Consider the following 19,577-nt stretch of genomic DNA (forward strand, 5'->3'; position numbering starts at 1 on the left):
TAGCTTGTATATTCAGACATGAAATTTTTAAACAGGTAACAACTGATAATAGACTTGTATTACATTGCAATTAGTTGGTTAATTAAGAATTGTAATGTATTATTATTAATATAATGTAATCAATAACAAAAATATTTATTTAATAATCCATCTATTTACGCAAATTATATATACAAAATAGTTTTGATGGGTCATTTCTGCCAGACGTTCGGGGCGGGCACATTTTTTTTCTTGGTTAAGATTATCTTTTTGTGTTAAATAACACATATTACCTTATTAGTCGTAGATAGCAGAATAGCTAGGTTGTTTATATTTATTATTTAATGGTTTTATAAAAGATAAACAAAAAATGTTCTTATCCTTTAATGTGCCATAAGAATGATATATTTTGTTCATCTTCGTAGAGGGAGGATTTTAAATTCCAAATCATTCGGAACAACATTTAACTAATGACATATGATGCGATCAGAGCTGGAGTAATCAAAGTGGCGCTTTGAAAAATAAAATGAGACAAATGCAAAATTAAAAGGTACAATAAACACTCTTTCGGGTAGATTAATGATCACAGTGAGTTTTTTTAACGCAAGTGCTATTTATCATAAATTCCTTAGACCATTGCATCGAAAATTTTTCAATTTTTAAACTCAATTATCTCAAAATAAATTTTTTTTTCCATTTTATTCCCTTCTACTTTAACTCGTATATAAATTTATTGATTTTCAGTACAATAAATATCGATCTAGTTTTTCATTAATTAATACGAAAATTTATTATTAATACATTTTGAATTAAAATACAATTTTGATAAAAAAATTTAATTATTTTACATTCAAACTCAAACCTACATATTTGTGACTCATTTTTAAACTAAATAATAATTATTATATACCTGTCAAATATTAAGGCTTTATTTAAAACTATATTAATTTAGCAAATACATTTCTTTTATAAATGTCCATTCAAATATAAAATGAAATAGTTATTTTCATTTTAATGGTCTCTTGCCTTTACAAAATATAGCTATCCCAATAATATTATGACAGTGCCATTATTTACACTTAGATTATTTTCATACTATCAATAGCTCTAAAAGCAATAAAATTGAAATTAAAACTTCAGTTTAATTGTTCCATCTATTTCTCATAATAGTTTATCATTTGTTTGACAGAAATTTACAAACTAACATTTCAAATTTTCCATTACTATAATTTCTTCTTAATTGATACAGCTAAGGATTGTCTTTACCCCCTCCGAAAAAGGAAGTGTCTTAACATCCAGATAGTGGATTAACCTATTAACAGAATAACAAAATGTTGCTTCAATTTTTAGTCAAAGTGGTTGCCAGGAACGGTAAGTCCTATGCCGAGTATTGGACCAGAAGTGGTAGTTTTAATAAAAAAAACCCAGTACAGGGGGATCGCAGCACAGTGGTGACGTGGCATAGTTGGATCAAGTATAATGATATCTGACAGTGATTAAAATCACGATAAAAAAAGGGCTTCGATACTAATCTTTAGATACTGTTTAATATTAAAAAATTGGTGGATTATTCCAAAAGCTAGATGATCTGTTATTTTCGTATTAATATCCTGAATGAAAAAGAGATTATTAAAAAATATTATTTCTCATAAAAAAATGGTGTTGATCCATACACTTTTCAATAAGTTATAGCATTATAGAGTTAAAAATGTAAAAAATAAAATCAAGAATTTTCACACGAAAATAACATTTGGTAGCCATTTTCACCATGAAGATATAATAAAGTCCGAATTTTTTTTTTTTAATATTAAAGTATATTACATTATTTTTAATTTAAGATATATATAAATAGTGTCAGTATTTCCGAAACACTTTCAAAAGTTAAGTTAAAAAAGTTAATTTTTTGTGAAAAAGTTGTCATTTTAAATCCTCCCCTGTGGGCAGGTAAAGAGTCAGATATAAAAAAAAATATACCAAATAAAAGGTAATGATATTATGCATCTATATAAAAAAAATTTATATTGATTTGGTTATTTTTGAACAAGTTATGGTAGTTTTAAGTAAAAAAAATTGAAAAAATTTCAAAAATTAGCGATTTTTAAATTTGTAATTTTTTTGGAGGTTTCCCCCATTTACGGGGAACGAGGGAAATTTTTTCAATTTTGAAGGGTAATGTCTTCGACTAGATACGATTTGTGATCTTTTGACGTATCGTTGAAAGAAATCCGTTCGGTGAGAGCTGAGAAAAAGTGGTAACAGACACAAAAAAAAAAATAATAAAACACAATATAATTTTACAATAGTAAAATTAATACCTTCTCAGTTTCTCATTTAAGCTAAAAATTGTATTAAAACAATTTCAAAAAACATAGAGTAATATACATTTTATCGAAATTAAATAGCCTCATAAATTCACAAAATAATATTGATAACTTCAGAGTTATATTTAAAGTATTCCAGTTTTAAAAAGGAAATAAGAGTAATTAAATAAAAATATACATTTATAAATAAAATACAAGAAAAATAGCACTTATGTATATATAATAATAATAGGAAATATGTAAATGAATAATTAAAACATATATACAAATATAAATTAATTATATGTTTTAAGAAAGAACTTCACTGTGGATGAAGAGCCATAAAATAAGTCTAACTAATTGTAAACTGAACTGTATTTCATTAGCATATGGTTAACCGGTAAAAAATTACTATAATTTTGTTTATGCAAATGAATGTAGAATAGTGAATTATTTTGCATAACACTAGAAACATGTAATGGAATAGCACTCAATATTTAATCACAATCAATAGTGTTATTAATTAGGCAATGAGTTCAACAGATATCAGTCAACGGTTACCAAGAGAAAGATAATTATATTTCAGAGCAATCATATTTAAATCTAAATCTGTACTACCATTGTTTAGTTTAAATGCTAACATACGTAAAAAACGTTTCTGTATGCTATCAATTTTATCACTTAATCCATATTGATAGGCAACGATATAATGGATCCATATTCGATTATAGATTGTATAAGAGAGAAATGCAAAATTTTTAAGTACAGAGGATTAGTAAATTCAAAACAATTACGTTAAAAGAAGCCAAAAGTGCGTAAAAGCTTTATTATTAATATAAGTAATATGCCCATTAAATGACAAATCAGAGGAAAGCAATATGCCTAGGTCTTTGATAAGCGGGGTGGTAATTAAATCAATGTCGTCAATATTATATACAAAACTTTCGTAACTGCGGTTGTCACAAATAGTTATATGAAAGCATTTGGCCATGTTTAATTGAAAACCATTACTAGTACACCAATTATGAAATGTATATAAATCATTTTGGAGATTTAAACATTCATTAATATATTTCATTTGTATAAACAATTTTACATCATCGGCAAAAAATAAGTAACGTTCATAACGAAAAATATTACTCAGGTTATTTGTAAATATTATGAATAACAATGGTGACAAATGACCGCCCTGGGAACTCCAGAAACAACATAAATTATTGATGATAATAGGTCACCGATTTTTTTTTCTATTGTCTACCACTAAGGTAAATTGAAAACCAAGATAAAATACTAACACCATTTTGTTTTAGTTTCTCCACCAAGATATCATGATTATCTGTGTTTAATGATTTTCTTGAACTCATTATAGACATTTATATTACCAATTCGTTCAACATTTTTATGTAAATTATTTTTCTTAAGTATTAATGATGAACGTAATTTTTTATAAAACCATCTAAGGATGAAAAACTTTCGAAACATTTTAGGAATAAATATATCAATATTATGAAGTAATATATCAGTGAAAATATCTAAAGCATTATTTTACACCATTACATTTGCGTAACCTCGATCAATCAGCAAAAGCTAAAGCTCGTGACATTTGCTCAAAATTGTCACTTTTAAAATTATATTTCTCGAAGGAATAACACACAGTAATTGGGTAATGTTCAAGGTACAATGTTGGATGTAAGGAATCAATATAAACTAGAATATCAGTAACATTAGTCATTTATATAAAATCAGATTTTGAAAAGACTAAATAAAGATTGTTTACATTAACATTCAAAATTAAATTATGTTGATACAAATTTAAAAAAAGAAAGTATCGAAAATTAAAGAGATCTTACCCCATCATAAATTAACCCAGCATTGTCATTAAAAAATATTACATCAGGCAATTGTAGTGATCGGCTACAATAAAAGTTGTACCAACAGATGTACTGTAAGAGAAGGTGTTCTACAGAAGTTGAATGACTCGAAGACAAACTTACTGAAATAACCGATAGAATATAACAAGCACTTAGCAAAAAAGTTTGACATTATCGTTCGGAGTGGTAATAATATTGGAATAAAACGATTATTTACACTTATAGTTACACAATCACTTCTATAGAGAGAACTGGTTTTTTGACACCTATCAATAGGATAAACTATAAAATCATCAAAGCCGAGCTCAGAATTTAAAATACACTAATTTAGCTAAGTTTCAGTTAGTATGAAATAATCTAAATCACATAACATCATATTACAAATTATTTAATTAATTACAAGTTATTCGATTTAGTATGCAAACTACGGGCATTTTGATAATATCCAGATAATTTAAATTTAGAATTAATATTTTATATACTGAACATATAATATTTACTTTCAAGTTTTTAATTAAAAAAATGTATTTTAGTCTAAAATTCATCATTTAAATTCAAACATTAAATTTATATAAAAGATCACTAATTGCCATTCTTTCATTACTTTTTCTTATAACATTAATAAAATGGTTAAGTGCTCAAAATATTTGCAAAAGTATACAAGTACTTTTTCTAAAAAAAAAAAAAAAAGAATGATCCTCCATAGTGCTAAAAGTATAATAACCATTGAAATGTAGTACTTTGATACCATTGGCCGTACAACATATAAAAATGTTTAAAGGCCTTATATAAAAACTTGTAACTAACTATATTGAAACAAAAACTGTTCGAAGACGATTTTCAGGAAATAATGGTAGCAAGTCGCTAAAAAAATAAGGAAATACTTACCAGTTGGCGATAAAAATTGTAAAACGTTAGCATTGTTGACAATGTGTTTGGTGTACATATGGAATAGAAAAAACGTATCAATTCTCAAACAACCATGAAATTTTTACACGCTATTGCCTATAAGAAACCAAATAGAAGACAAATATTACGTAAGAATTTACAATTCAGTAAAAAAAAAAAAGAGTACAAATCGGACTACAAAGTACCTCGTAATATAGAATTGTGTCATTTTGTTATAACAGTATCATTAAATTAATTTTTTATGGTAATATAGCCACAGAATAAAGAATATATTTTTGGTCTGAATTCTAAGATAAAATCAACTTGCCTCAGATAATTTCTAAATTTAAGAAGGTAATTAATACTTTTATTAATACATTTTAATAATATCAAATTAGTAAACTTCAACATAAATATGCTTTTGATTTCACTTTAGATTTTCCCAATTTATTATATAATTTAATATTTACTCATAAATACATTTTTACGACAAAAAAAATCATTATTTTCAATAAAATACCAAATTTTATTTAACGGGGTGTTGGTTATTTAAAAGTAAACTCACATAAATACAACTATAATTTATTTTTAAGAAATAAAAACCTTTTTGAAAATAATACTATTAAAGTTTTAGTAATTTCACGATCAATTTTGTCTACTTTAAAAGTCAAAGCATGTTTAGGTAATGTTTTATAATTGAAGAAGTATAGTATTTCACAATAATATCACATTTATACTTATGATATAAAAAAATTGTTATACTGGTTTTAAATAAGTTTCATTATTCTTAAGTGTAAAAAAACTGCATATTAATTTCAATTAAAATAAAATTTATAGTTTTAGTGAAATATCTTTTTAGCTACGTATCACTACTATAATTTTAAATATTATCGTATGAACTTTTCTTTACTACAATAAAATAAAAAAAATGATGGAAATTATTCGCAGCAAAAGCTGTGAATATAAAAATATTTTTAAAGATATAACAATAAAATTTGTTTTAACAATATAAATAATGCACAATATTGCATTATTATTTCAATAGTGACTTTATGAATTTTCTTATATTTTATGACTGAAAAGTTGCTAATCAATATCCATATAAATAAGTTATAAAATATATTTGACATAGAATTGAGTTAGATGATTTAATTATAAATATTAGTGACATACTGGTGGATTTATATTAAAATCAAAAACGAATTTCTTAATGCAGATACAATGCTATACAATAGCTACCAAATTTTTATATTCTTTTATTATATTTTCAAGTATTTATTCCTAATTCATAGCTTTTCTAAATTCTAAATCATGAATAATATTCAAATATAATAAGTTTTTGAAAACAAGTTGTTTTTATATTTATTCATAGTACATAAAAGCGAATGGTTATCGTTATTTTTTTTATCAAACGTAGCTTTGATTTATAATCCAGAAGACAGAAGTTAAATCTTCATTGTATAAACAAAGCAAAAAAATAAAAAAAGCTTTGATGTGATCTTTAGTTGATATTAAATAAACATACTTATGTATTATTTTAGTAGTATACTACTATGGCTACTTTTTTAAATTTTATTTACCATCCTTTAAAATGTTTATTTCATCAAAAGTCATAATGAAAATGATTTCGAAGTATAAACACAAACTAAAGGAATTTAAAACAATTAAATGTTTTTAAATTCTTTTTATATGATTTTAAAGACTTAATTCCAAATTTTCACCCAATTATTTTGTACAACCGAATAATCTGATGTACAAAATAAGTATAACAGCACTATTACATTTATTTTTGTTGTACAATGTAACTCATGTTATAAATTTTCAATCGCATTAAATGAAAGAAAGTGATAGTTTTTCATTTACAATAATATTGAAATTTTATATTACAAATATTATACACAAAAGGTAAAAAAACAAAAGAAAATAAGCAATAATTTTTCTTTTGAATACGGTGTTATTTGAAACGCTTGGTGCACATATTTACTGCAGCAAATGAACTTCCAAACAATATCTTACTGTTGGTACAAAAAAAAAGTTTTTAAAAAGTTTAGATATAGATGACAAATAAGTTCATTTTCAATAGTAACTTTAACGTCTACAAATAAAATGACATCCCAAAGATATATAAATCAAAAATAATTTTATGATATTCGTTTGTTTAAATTTTTATGACTGTATTATTATCTGAAGTTTTAAAAATGATAATGATTGAGTATTATATGAAACGAATAGTTTTATATAATTAAATAGCAATACATATAATTTTGCTAAATTTCTGGGCTAACCCCAAGTCCTCTCGCACTGCCCCTGATGATGTCTTATACCGATAACTTACTTTATTATATAATTTATCAAATATTGGCATTAAAATATTTAAAATTATACGTTTTACGCGTTTTTCTTCCACATAGTTATTATTCGTTAAGTATAAAAAACGAACAAAACAGTTTTTTAGTAAAAACAGTTTTCAGTTTCTAATACTGTCAGTATACGCTTAACTCAAATCTAAATTTTATTATCGAGCGATTACTCGTTTAGTTTATGCTTTACTCTAACTGTGGAAACGAAGTTGTAGATATTCCTTCCTTTAATACAATATATATATATATATTAGTATTAATTATTAATGAGGATAATCAATATAATCATATAAATTAATCGTTTAGTTTGATAACTATAAATGAAGTCAACTGTGCGATTTCCGATAACGTTACTGTAAATTTTCAATTTCAAGTGTTAAAATAAGAGTATCAACCATAGAAAATTTTAAATAGACGTTAGCACATATCGGATAATAATTAGTTGTACAGGCATTTGATTATTATTCAAGTATAAATGAGTAATCATTGAATTGATAATAGTTGAATTTTCGATTGTAAATAAACGATAGATTTACTTGAATTAATGGGAGAAATGTAATGATATTTATACGGGAAACTGATCGACAACGATATGCTGTCCAGTAGAATAGCATACAAGTAATGAAAAATACTGACAAACAAACGACCTATGAAAAGAAAAAGGATGAAAATCTTACGAGTGTGTTAGCCGTTGAAAACACCGTCTTGCCATGTCCACACCCTATCTTGGGTTAGTAGGTTTCGTCTTGCTCTTCCTTATCGACTGTGTAATTTTTCTCTGCCAATGCCATTTGCGAGCAAACTATGATGCCAAGAGGCAAAAAAGAACATACGATCTCAGTCTTCGTCACAAATCGAATGTGCACAACGGCAACGCTGCTATTAAACGTATTATAGGCCGTTGGTCTGAACGTCAAACATATTTCGCTGTGAACCTAAGCACATCGGAGAAGTTATGAGTAACAGCATAGACACGGAACGCAAAAAAACTTTTGTTCCCGTGGGTGAAAATTCAAATATTAATACAAATGAGGTGATAATTTCTCATTGATTTCAACGTTAACGCATCCTAAAATTAGCATAAAACGATTTTCATTATACTTCATGATGCAATTTGCTTAAGGCTAAAACAAAGTTGTCAAATTATAATAAGTAATTTGATTTTTACCTCCGCAGTTTATATTGTCCCAACAACAGACTTAGTCAACCAAATATATCAATGGATTTAAAAAAACACGAATACCAGCGTATATCGAACCGCTTTTTGTTTACATTACCCGGTTAATATTGTTTGTTTATTTAATTTATGTATTGGCATTGGAAAAAAAAACATACAGTAGCAAAAATGGATATCGATCTGTCATTGGTCATTTATACATAATATATGAAAGTGGAGAAATTCCGTGATACTTCTTCTACTATAATACCTATAATGAATATTATCCGTTTGCAATATTCAGAAAAAGTATGAATATGACAAAAATAGCTGAAACAGTGATAAACACGTTGACTACGTAACGAAATCATTAAAAAAATTATTATTTCAATTTTTAATTATGATTTTATACATCCCGTTTAAAAATCATTAACTAAATTAGTTTTTAGCTCATATTTAATGTAATAACTCAAATAAATAAATGCAAAAGTTCTAAATTAGAATTCTAATTTTAAGAGTCTATGTACAGAGTGGAACTGATATAATTGATATCTCATATAACTTACGATCTACATAATATTTTATACTTTTTTAATAAATTTTTATAACATAGAACCATATTTAAAATATGTGTTTATGTTATTTTTCGCAATTACAAAAAAATATTTTAAAAGTTTTTTATTAAAATTTTTTTTCATATTTGAAGAGAGCCATTTTTTAAATAAGTTTTAAAGAAAAATGTTGATAGAAAAAACTCTTATTTTAATTCAGTAGTTACGTTTATACAGCATTTTGAAATTTGTTAATTTTTGATTTTTTTTTACAATTTTCCTATGGTATCAAATGTTAGTCCATATTATGTAAAAGACGGAACTAAACACTTATTACGTTATTTACTAGTATCAGTACGCGATTTCTTTTCAATTAAAATTATTAACATTTGAACAAGCATTTTTGAGTTTTTGGTATCAACATTTTTCTTTTAAACTTATCTATAAAATGGCTACCTTCAAACTTTAAAAAATTAACTTTTAAAATATTTTTTGATATTGCGAAAAATAACACAATCATATTTTAAATAAAGTTCTATATTGTAATAATTGATTGAAAAAAAAGTATAAAATGTTAGGTAGATCATAAGTTATATGAGTTGTTAGTTAGATCTGTTCCACTCTATATAATAATTATTACATAAAGGTTCATTATAATGAACCATTAATAACAGTATTTATTAATTTATTTAATTATTAAGAAAAAACAACACTTTATTCTATTCAATCATGTCCTAGTATAAAGTACAATTATACGCATAAATTAAAAAATTTCATTTGATACAATATTTATAAATGTGTTTAGTCACTTTCAGTAATTATTTTTAAATTGTAATAACTTCCGAAATAATGGGTCAAAAGCTTTTATTGATCAGTCATTTTCCTAATTAGATCATATTCTATTATTTTATATGTCAGTTAAATGTGTATGTTGTCATTAAAAAAAATAGCAAAATGAGCACAAGTATAGAGAATATCTGACAACAATTAAAATTATTATCATAAAAATGCTCCAACGCAAATATTGTGTTTAATATTTATAATGAATTTTTGAATTTTTTATAAAAACAAATCAACTTTTATTTTCTTAATTATATCCTGACAACAAATGTTTTATAAATATGACACGTACACATATATTTTTACTAGCTAACCCGACAAACGTTGTTTTGGCCATAAAAATTTTTTTATGTTACCATAAGTTAAAATGAATATTGAATTCGAATTGGTATAATTACTAAAAAAAATGATTATTCCAAAAAAATAGTGTTTAATATTATGATGATTTTGATACACAATATTCTAAGTTTTATTTTCAGGCGCACATTTGAATTGTTTTGTTGGTATTCCGACACGGAACAGGCGACATACAACTGGCCATGTGAAAAACATGAATTTTTTAAGATTAATGTCACAAACACTTAGTGACTACCCTTGCGATTTATTTATCCGCATTGCAAATGCTAGTCACGCTGGAAATTGTAACCATTTAAAGTCGAATAGCATGACGTTTGGAATCAAAGGAATCTGTGGATTCAGAACTTCTTCGTCTTTGTACTTTCCATTCAAAATTATGACTTCAATGAAATTGTTCATTAATTTCTTTACCGCAAGTCAGTACCATTACAAAGACATGAATGGTTTATATTCAGCAATATAATTATTACCGATCTGATTTTTAATAGCAGATAATGAGGGGTAATCTGGACAATTCCAACGAACTTAAAAATTCCGTTTGATAGTTGATAACATCAACTTGGTTAGTGATAGAATCAATCGATTTGTATCAACGATTTGCCAGATATTTCATTTTGAATTGGACAATTAATTTAATCGGCATCAACGTTGTTTTTTTCAGATTTTTGTCATTTTAAGCAATGTTTGAGAATGCCTTCTCGATGTGTTCAAACTTTGATTTAGTAAAGCGACAAAAATTATTAGTGTATGTAATGTATTCAGATGATGCATCTGCTATAATAGTATAAAACATATGATGTATTGTTGTCTCCTTTATTTTGCTGCCAGAGATTATCGCATGAACAATCAAACGGGCAAAGGTTAAATAGTCATTAAGTTTTCTTAAATTGTCTAATATTCTACGCAACTTTCATAATTTTTTCATTCGTAAGAATCTTTTTCTGATAATAAATAACACAACAAAAAATAATTAATGAAATCGGTCCATCCTTGAACGCTTGGAAATAGGGACTACAGCAATTAAATTTAGTATGAAATTAATATTCAAAAAATTAGTATTGTAAGTTTTACATAAAAATGTATAATAGTATATAATAGTTGTATATTTCGTTACCTCTATAGCAAACGTGTATGAAAATTGTAAGTAAGGACTTATTAAAGGAAAAATAGAAATTTTACTTTTTTGATTTAATTATTCTGACCTTCGTTAGTTAATTATTATTTCAGTTATGAAATTGAAATTTTAGTTTATCATGTCAATAGTAACTAGAACAATTTTTTAGTTATCCTTTCTTTTAACGTACTTATTATATTGCCAATAAGAGCTACAAAAATTCTCTCAGAAAATATTTATAAGGGTGTTAAAACTCTGTATATAACACTTAACCTTCTTTATTATTATTATTTGTTATAAAAGGGGATATTTATCCATTTCCTATATGATTATACTGATGAACCTACAAAAAAACTTCAAATAGAAAACTATAGAAAATAGTTTGATTTTTAAAAAAAGGATATTGGATTTGCTATAAAGTACTTAAAAAAAAAGTATTGATCCTTAAATTTTTCAAAAAATTACAGCAAATTTTAAAGTTAAATATATATTATATAAAATCAAAAATTTAAACACAAAAATAATATGTTTTTTAACTACGGCGGCTATTGGCACATAAAAAATAAATGTCGGCAACATTTTTTTATGTTAATTTTAGTATGTAATACAAACTTTAATTTATTATTTGTTTAACACTTGGAGTATTTCCCGAATATTTTTAAAAGTTAAATTGAAAAGGTTAACATGTTATACAAAAGTTGATATTTTTAATTCCCGTCAGCGGGCGGATAAAGAATCTGATGTAAAAAATATACCAATTGAAAGGGAAATACTTAAGATCTTTATAAAAATAAAATTGTTTTGATTCATCTATTTAAAAGAAGTTATGATGATTTTAAGTAAAAAAGTTAAAAAATTTTCAAAATTTACATATTTTAAAAATGGTAACTTTTTAATGGATATCCCCCATTTACGGGAATCGAGTGATTTTTTTTAAATTTGTATGGATAATGTCTTAACTTTAAAGGGTATGTCTTCAACTAGGTATAATTTGTGATCTTTTGACGTATCATTGAAAAATATCGAGTCAAAGAGATGTAAGAAAAAATGGCGACTGTCATAAAAAAAACGCATCAAAATAAAATTAATACTTTGTCAGCTTCGCATCGAAGCTAATATAAAGTCGACATCCATATAAGGTATGAATTTAAGGGTTAAATAAAAAAAAGTAATTGTTAACTGATAAACAGAAATAAAAATAAAAAATACCAAAAATAATTTAACATAGTTACTACTTTAAAAAAAGTCGAGTGGCAAGCATTTAAAATAATCACTGTGCACATGGGAAAATGGGGGAATGATATAACTTTAAACATGAACTAAAAATTCAATTTCCCTTGAATTGAATTAGTTTTTTACTCAGTACTTCACTATTAAATATAAAAAAAAAACTGGTGCGTGGTATTACTCAAGGTCTTGGATAATACTACACATCATTTCGAGAATGATGCACGTTAATTTAAAATTACATTACTTAAGTAAATTTTAAACTATTTTGATAAAGTATTGAACATTGAAAGTTTTAATAAATAAAATGAAGTGTTAGTCTTATATATTTATGATTCGTACATATAATAATATACGTATATAATGTTTACCTTTACATGTCGAAAAACTTTTTAAAGAATGAAGGTCAAAACACTTACAAAGTTGCAAGGACCATAAAAATAAAAGTCAATAGGTATTCATAATAATCATATTAATTTTATTCTACAAAAAAACTTTCCGTTTTATACAACAATATTAGTATTTAACATAAATATGTGACAAAAAACTTAACTCAAAAATCATAAAAATACTTTAAATTTTATGTTTTTCGTCTTAAAATTTATAGTGGATATTGTTTTATTGACGAAAATCACAGAAAACGTATATGATATACATAAATAAAATTATATGATATACATAGAGCATGTGCTAAAAGTTTGTATTTTTTACAACGGTACTAAACCTTCACCCTTATCTTCAAAAACAATACGAGTGTACGATTCTTTGACAGCATTTTCATTGTCATTTTTATCAGTTTGAGTTACGCTAACCAACTTTTGATATTTTTGTATTTCCTCTTTGTTTTATGTTTTACTTTAGTTTTTGTTACCATATTTTTTTTTTAATTTTGGTCGATTTTTTTGAATCGTCCAAAAACAAGGCAGATTTGTCAACGTTGAAAATGTGCGTAGAGTAATGCAAGTTGTATTTGTACATTGTTAATTTGGGTTATTATAAAAAATTTGACACTCGATTAATTAAACGCAGTAACAATATTATCTTTTATAGTGCGTAAACTACTTTAATGTTTCTTCTTCTTCTTCAAAAAAAAAATGCAAACCAGAAATATCTAGTCTACTTAATATCTTAATTAAAACGATGCTCTATAAGTTTTGGTATACAGAATGATTCTATAATTTAGATAATAATACTCGATTTCTCTTAAAATTATTATTATTTAAAAAAAATCTTTTTGATATTTTTAAATTTTATATATTTCTAAATTTATTAATTATTTTAGCTTCGATGCGAAGCTGAGAAGGTATTAATTTTACCATGATGCGTTTTTTTTTTTTTTTTTATGTCTGTTGCCACTTTTTCTCAGCTCTCACTGAACCGATTTCTTTCAACAATACATCAAAAGATCACAAATCGTATCTAGTTGAAGACATTACCCTTAAAAATTGAAAAATTTTCCCTCGTTCTCCGCAAATGGGGGAAATATCCAAAAAAATTACAAATTTAAAAATCGGTAAATTTTGTTATTTTTTTCACTTTTTTTTCTTAAAAGTTCCATAACTTTTTCAAAAATAAACAAATCAACATAATTTTTTTTTATACTAAAACCTTAGATATTTCCCTTTCGTTTGGTGTCATTTTTTTTGAAAATCTAACACTTGTTCTGCTCACAAGGGGAATTTAAAATAGCAATTTTTACAACTTAGTTTTTGAAAATGTTCCGGAAATATTGCGTCCTTTAAAGATATATCAAATTAAAGCTTATTTTATGTACTATAAAATGAATAAAAAAAATTTGTCCTGACGACCTATCTTCTATGTAAAAATGGCTACCGTATTCAAAAATATGCTATTTTAATATTAAGGTTAATGTTGCTTTTGTAATTATCCATCAATTTCTTAGAATTAAACACTATCTACAGATTTGCATCGAAGCGTTTCTTATGATAGTGATTTAATCACTGTTAGATTAAATCTATACTGGACCCAACTATGCAACGTCTCCACTATGCCGCGACCCCACTGTGCTGGATTTTTTTTCGTTACATATTCAAAAATGTTTTAATCAAAAAAGCATATTTAATTGAAAATGTTCAACTATGTAAATAGTATTTTAAAGATTTCATTAATTTCTTAAACATTTTTTATCATTACTAATATTATAAAACAATAAATGACTAATAAACAAATAGAAGTAAAAACGAAACTAAATAAATATTATACTTCGAATTAAAGTTAATAAATCGTACAATTGTATGTTTTCCAATTTACAATAGCAGACTGTTATCGAAATTACCAAGTATATACTTAACAGCTAATTTGATCCTAATATATAATAATTATACAGATTATTTTTTTAATTCATCATTTATACGTTTTAAGGGCGTACAATTTTTATTAATGCCAACATATACATTTAACTAGCTTATAAAATAGAAACAAATCTAATTAAGAAAATTACTGATCAATATCAACTTTTCACCCATAATATCGAATGTTATAAAAAAATTTTGGAAGTTATAGCTTTTTCAAATATAGATTGAAAGTAATGTGTGGCCAATGATGAACGGAACGAGTATTATTAGTTGGCATCAGATACTACCAATGAGTAAATCACAAGAAAAATCCCTAAGCCCTGGAGATCGAACCCGGGACCCTATGCGCCGAAGTTTCTACCCATTAGATCTAACCGACCCCTTCTGCGCTTTTGTATATTTAAAAAGATTAACTATCGAATTAATAGATTAAATGTTGTTATAACTAATTTTATTAAAACCAGTCATTTTCTTCTCAATTAGTTGATATTTGTAAATTAATTAAATATATGTTTCCTGTAAAAAAGTAATATTAAATTTATTAGTTATAAGGGATGCATTCAAAAAAATTAATAGTTGATAAACTGAGAAATATATAAAACTAAAAATTCAAAAGTATTTAATATTTTTTATCAAATTATTATCTTAAGTGAAATGGATTGACTAATTTAAAAAAACCACTGTTGCATAATCGTATGTTAAATTTTTTAATTTAATTGGCGTTATTCTTCACAAATATTTAGCTATTTTAAGAACTTGTTTTGCAAAGTTTTGTTCCACTTCATTGCTATCAGTAGATTTTTTTACAAAGTTTTTGTTTACCATACTTTTATTTTTTAAGTCTTTCTTAAATTGTTGATATTATTTTGTCCAACCAGTTTGCCTTTTTTTCTTTTTCTTTTTTAACTATTTTTTTTTTAATTAATAGTATAATTAATAGTATAATAGAGATTGAAGAATTATATTCTGATATGAATTTTCAAATTATATCAGAATATAAATAAGTGCACCGGAAAATTTTCAAACTTTTTATAGTCTTATAATTTATGAGCTTTCAAAGTTCAGATTTGCAACGAAATATTGTGATTTCATTTATAAATGGAAATATAAAATGTCAAAACATTTATTAGTCATGGAATATAAACCAAACTGTAAAAATCATTAATAATACATACAAAAACTTAAATATACATTTTTTATAAGTATAAATCCCTCATTAAACACATTTGGAGACTTATGGCCTCCAAATATGAGGAAATACCAAATTTAAATCAAATACAGGCATTTCAAAATATTACATTAAATTAAAATTAACATATTCGCTTCCTTAGGTATCAAATTACACCATCTATACTAACGTAAAAATTAAAATTGAAAGACAAAGCAATAACATATTATAGAAACTTCCACACTAGGACTAGCTTCTTTTGTTAAGTAATTTTTATTTTAGCTAATACTCTTATTGTTATATTAGGAGAAAATAGGGAGGAAATCAATAAAACGCTAGAGGTGTGTATATCAACTCTTGAAGAAAAGGGTTTAAGAATAAATAGGAGTAAGACAGAGTATATAGAATACGAGTTTGACAAAGGAGAACATGAGGTAAATGTAATGAGGAGTTTTGTAACAATAAATGAGGTCGTTATAGGAGAGGTAGAAAGTTTTAAGAATTTAGGATCAGTTGTGCAAAGGAACAGTAGTATTAACGAGAATGTAAGACACAGATTAAAGTGGAGAGAAGCTTCTGATGTATTATGCGACAAGAGAATTCCAATGAGGCTAAAAGGTAAGTTATATAAGACTGCAGTGAGGCTAGCTAAAATGTATAGTTCAGAGTTTTAGGCGGTTGGACAAGAGAATGAGTATAACAGAGATGCTTAAATGGATGAGTGGGAATGACTAGTGAAGATACAATAAGAAACAAACATTTAAGCAGAAGTATAAGAAAACAAACTAAGATGGTTTGGTCATGTTATGAGGAAAAAAAAATCGAAAGCTATAAAAATAGTTACGGAAATGAATGATGAGGAAAAAGAGGTAGAGAAAGACCAAAAACGAGTTGGAGAGATATTATTGAATGTGATATGAGAACAGATGATGTGTGCGTAGATGATGTGGGAAATTGTGTCAAATGGAAGTTTAGTATAAGGTTTAAGACTTAAACTGTGATTGATTGATTCCCAAAAATTAAATCATTCATAGAAATATAAAATAACAATAGCTCTATATAGAGTTAAAAAAAATGCTGCTTTAGAATGAGTAAGTTTATATCAAAGATATTAATAATATTTTTAAACAACTGATGAGCTTTATTTTAGTTGGATATTGTCGATGTTTTTATATTTTATTAATTTTGTGTATACTTTATTTAAATATTTAAAACAATTCAAAAAATAAAAATTAAGGAAAGCAATATTAACTCATTTTGGTACTCACTATTTCTGTAAGTAAACGACTGTTCTTTGGAAAAACCTGAAATACTCCTCGACTGTTTTGGGTCCATGAATGGTAACCCAGTCTGCACAAAATGTGCCAAGATATTTCTTACCTTTTGCTAGATTTATATCCTTTAATCGAGTGTGCGTGCTAAGAATATGATTCAATTATACGGCCTTAGATTTAAGTTTATTAGCAAATGGATGAGTAAAAGCTAAATTGTTTTTTTTTGGATTATTGTTGGGTCACCTGATTCACTAAATCTATTGATCAAAATTAATTCAAAAACCCTTCTTATACTCTGTGTATACCCTTTTGTAGAATGATGTATTTTGCTAATGAACAATTAATTCCTCTAATTCATAACATTTTTTTAAAAGCATTTTTTCTTTATGTAAAATATCATATTTAAACATTTTTATTCTAAAGTAACAAATTTAAAAAACGGTTCAAATGCTTTTTGATGTTAAGTTTTGTTTTAACTTATTTATTCATATTAAAATGAATTTTTTCCTAGGTTTTCATATCAAATCATAAATTCACTTTTTTTTACTGAAATAATTTGTAAACAATGAAAAAGTTCGATAAAAAAATATTTATCTTCTTTTAAAAATTCATGGTACCAAAAAAAGGTTTAGATTGTATCAATTAAATACAATTATTATAGTATAAGAAAGTGTATAAAAACGTTTTACAATTATAAATTAATGAATTTATTACAAATATATGATCATTACATAATTTATCGTACAAATTTATTTGTAGCTATTTTTTTTTCATTTATTCCACTCTATCGGAAAATATAAAAATATTATTTTACACGTAAATTTTAGAGTTCTAGTTTATAGAATTTAAAAATTTCTATTGTAGTAAAATTGAATTGTTTTGGTGAAATGAAAATTTAATTATATAATAAGATAAACGATATGAGATAATGGCACGCAAAAAACTATATGCATGTCATTAACCATACTGACCGCGTTGCAACATTTCCATTTTATTTATCTCCAATAATATTTAACAAAATTTCATTATGATAGTAGATTTCGTCAAAGATTATTTTAGTTAAATGATATTTTGCATTATAATTTAATAAATGTGTAAAAATAAGTATGAACATTTGTATTATACACATTGTATTTTCATTTACTTATTTCATAATACATATTAACTAGCATATACACCCAAAGAAAAACCTCAATCAATTTTGATAGGGAAATTTTATCAAGGGTTTATGATAATGTTTTATTAATACGAACAAAATAACTATTCTTATAAATAATTATTGTTCAAGACAAGAAAAAAAAATATCATATTGATAAATATATCATAGGTTCAATAGTAATGATATATTTATCAAATTGAACAATGAATTTATTATATAGATCGAGGTTTTTCTCTGGGTGTAGGGAGATGCTAATGTGACAATTTCACTCGTCTGTAGCTCGGAGCTATTGACGTCGAACTGACAAAAGGCAGTTGTGTTTGAGTAGCCGTTATAGATATACTTTTCTATATCATCACTTTTGTTTTTTATATATTGTTAACTTAATTTATTTTACTCAACGACTTATCTATCGCCAACCAACTCCGTCTCCACTTGGATATACCAACTAAGCAACTGTACTAGGATTCAGGTCAGGCATTTTGTACATTACATATAACTTATATTTACTGAACATCTAAAATATAACTTTACTTTGTCGTTGACATAAAACAATAATTTAACTATAATGTATAATCTCTCTCTAGTAACACACGATTGCCTGTGTCTCCTTCAGATTATTAAAACTCATTTAAGAAGATAGAGACAATATTTAGACAAATGTCGGGTAACATCCGATTATTAGTTTCGACCAAAATCTCCAAGTATTAAACGAATCCTTAACACTGGAATTTTGATATTTTCAGCTAATATTAACTAAAAAATAGACTTGAATTAACAAAACGGTAGCACAGTGGGGTCGCGGCATAGTGGAGACATTGCATAGTTGGGTTCAGTCTAGATTTAATCTGACAGTGATTAAAATCACTATCATAAGAAACGCTTCGATGCAAATCTGTAGATAGTGTTTAATTTTAAAAAATTGATGGATAATTGCAAAAGCAACATCAACTTCTATTAAAATAAAATACAAAACCCATAATTATCATACAAAAATAGTATATTTTTCAATATGGTA

At 25.4% G+C, this 19,577-nt stretch overlaps 1 protein-coding gene across 6 annotated transcripts in view; it reads right to left on the reverse strand.

Moving 5' to 3' along the window:
* LOC126906688 (uncharacterized) overlaps window positions 1-19,577 on the reverse strand; it is an 83,876-nt gene that overhangs the window by 48,110 nt on the left and 16,189 nt on the right. For 2 of the 6 annotated variants that reach the window (XM_050687425.1, XM_050687423.1), the window contains 2 exons: window positions 8,076-8,333; window positions 5,039-5,155 (listed from right to left, as the gene is read on the reverse strand). The exons of 2 other annotated variants lie outside the window; for them this stretch is intronic. The gene's annotated coding sequence lies outside the window, so the exon portion shown is untranslated. The remainder of the gene's footprint in view (window positions 1-5,038; window positions 5,156-8,075; window positions 8,334-19,577) is intronic. 2 more of the 6 variants (XM_050687422.1, XM_050687424.1) reach the window with 2 other exon arrangements.

Source organism: Daktulosphaira vitifoliae, unplaced genomic scaffold (genome assembly GCF_025091365.1).
Source record: "Daktulosphaira vitifoliae isolate Bord-2020 unplaced genomic scaffold, ASM2509136v1 Scaffold_5, whole genome shotgun sequence".
NCBI classification, from domain to species: Eukaryota; Metazoa; Arthropoda; class Insecta; order Hemiptera; family Phylloxeridae; genus Daktulosphaira; species Daktulosphaira vitifoliae.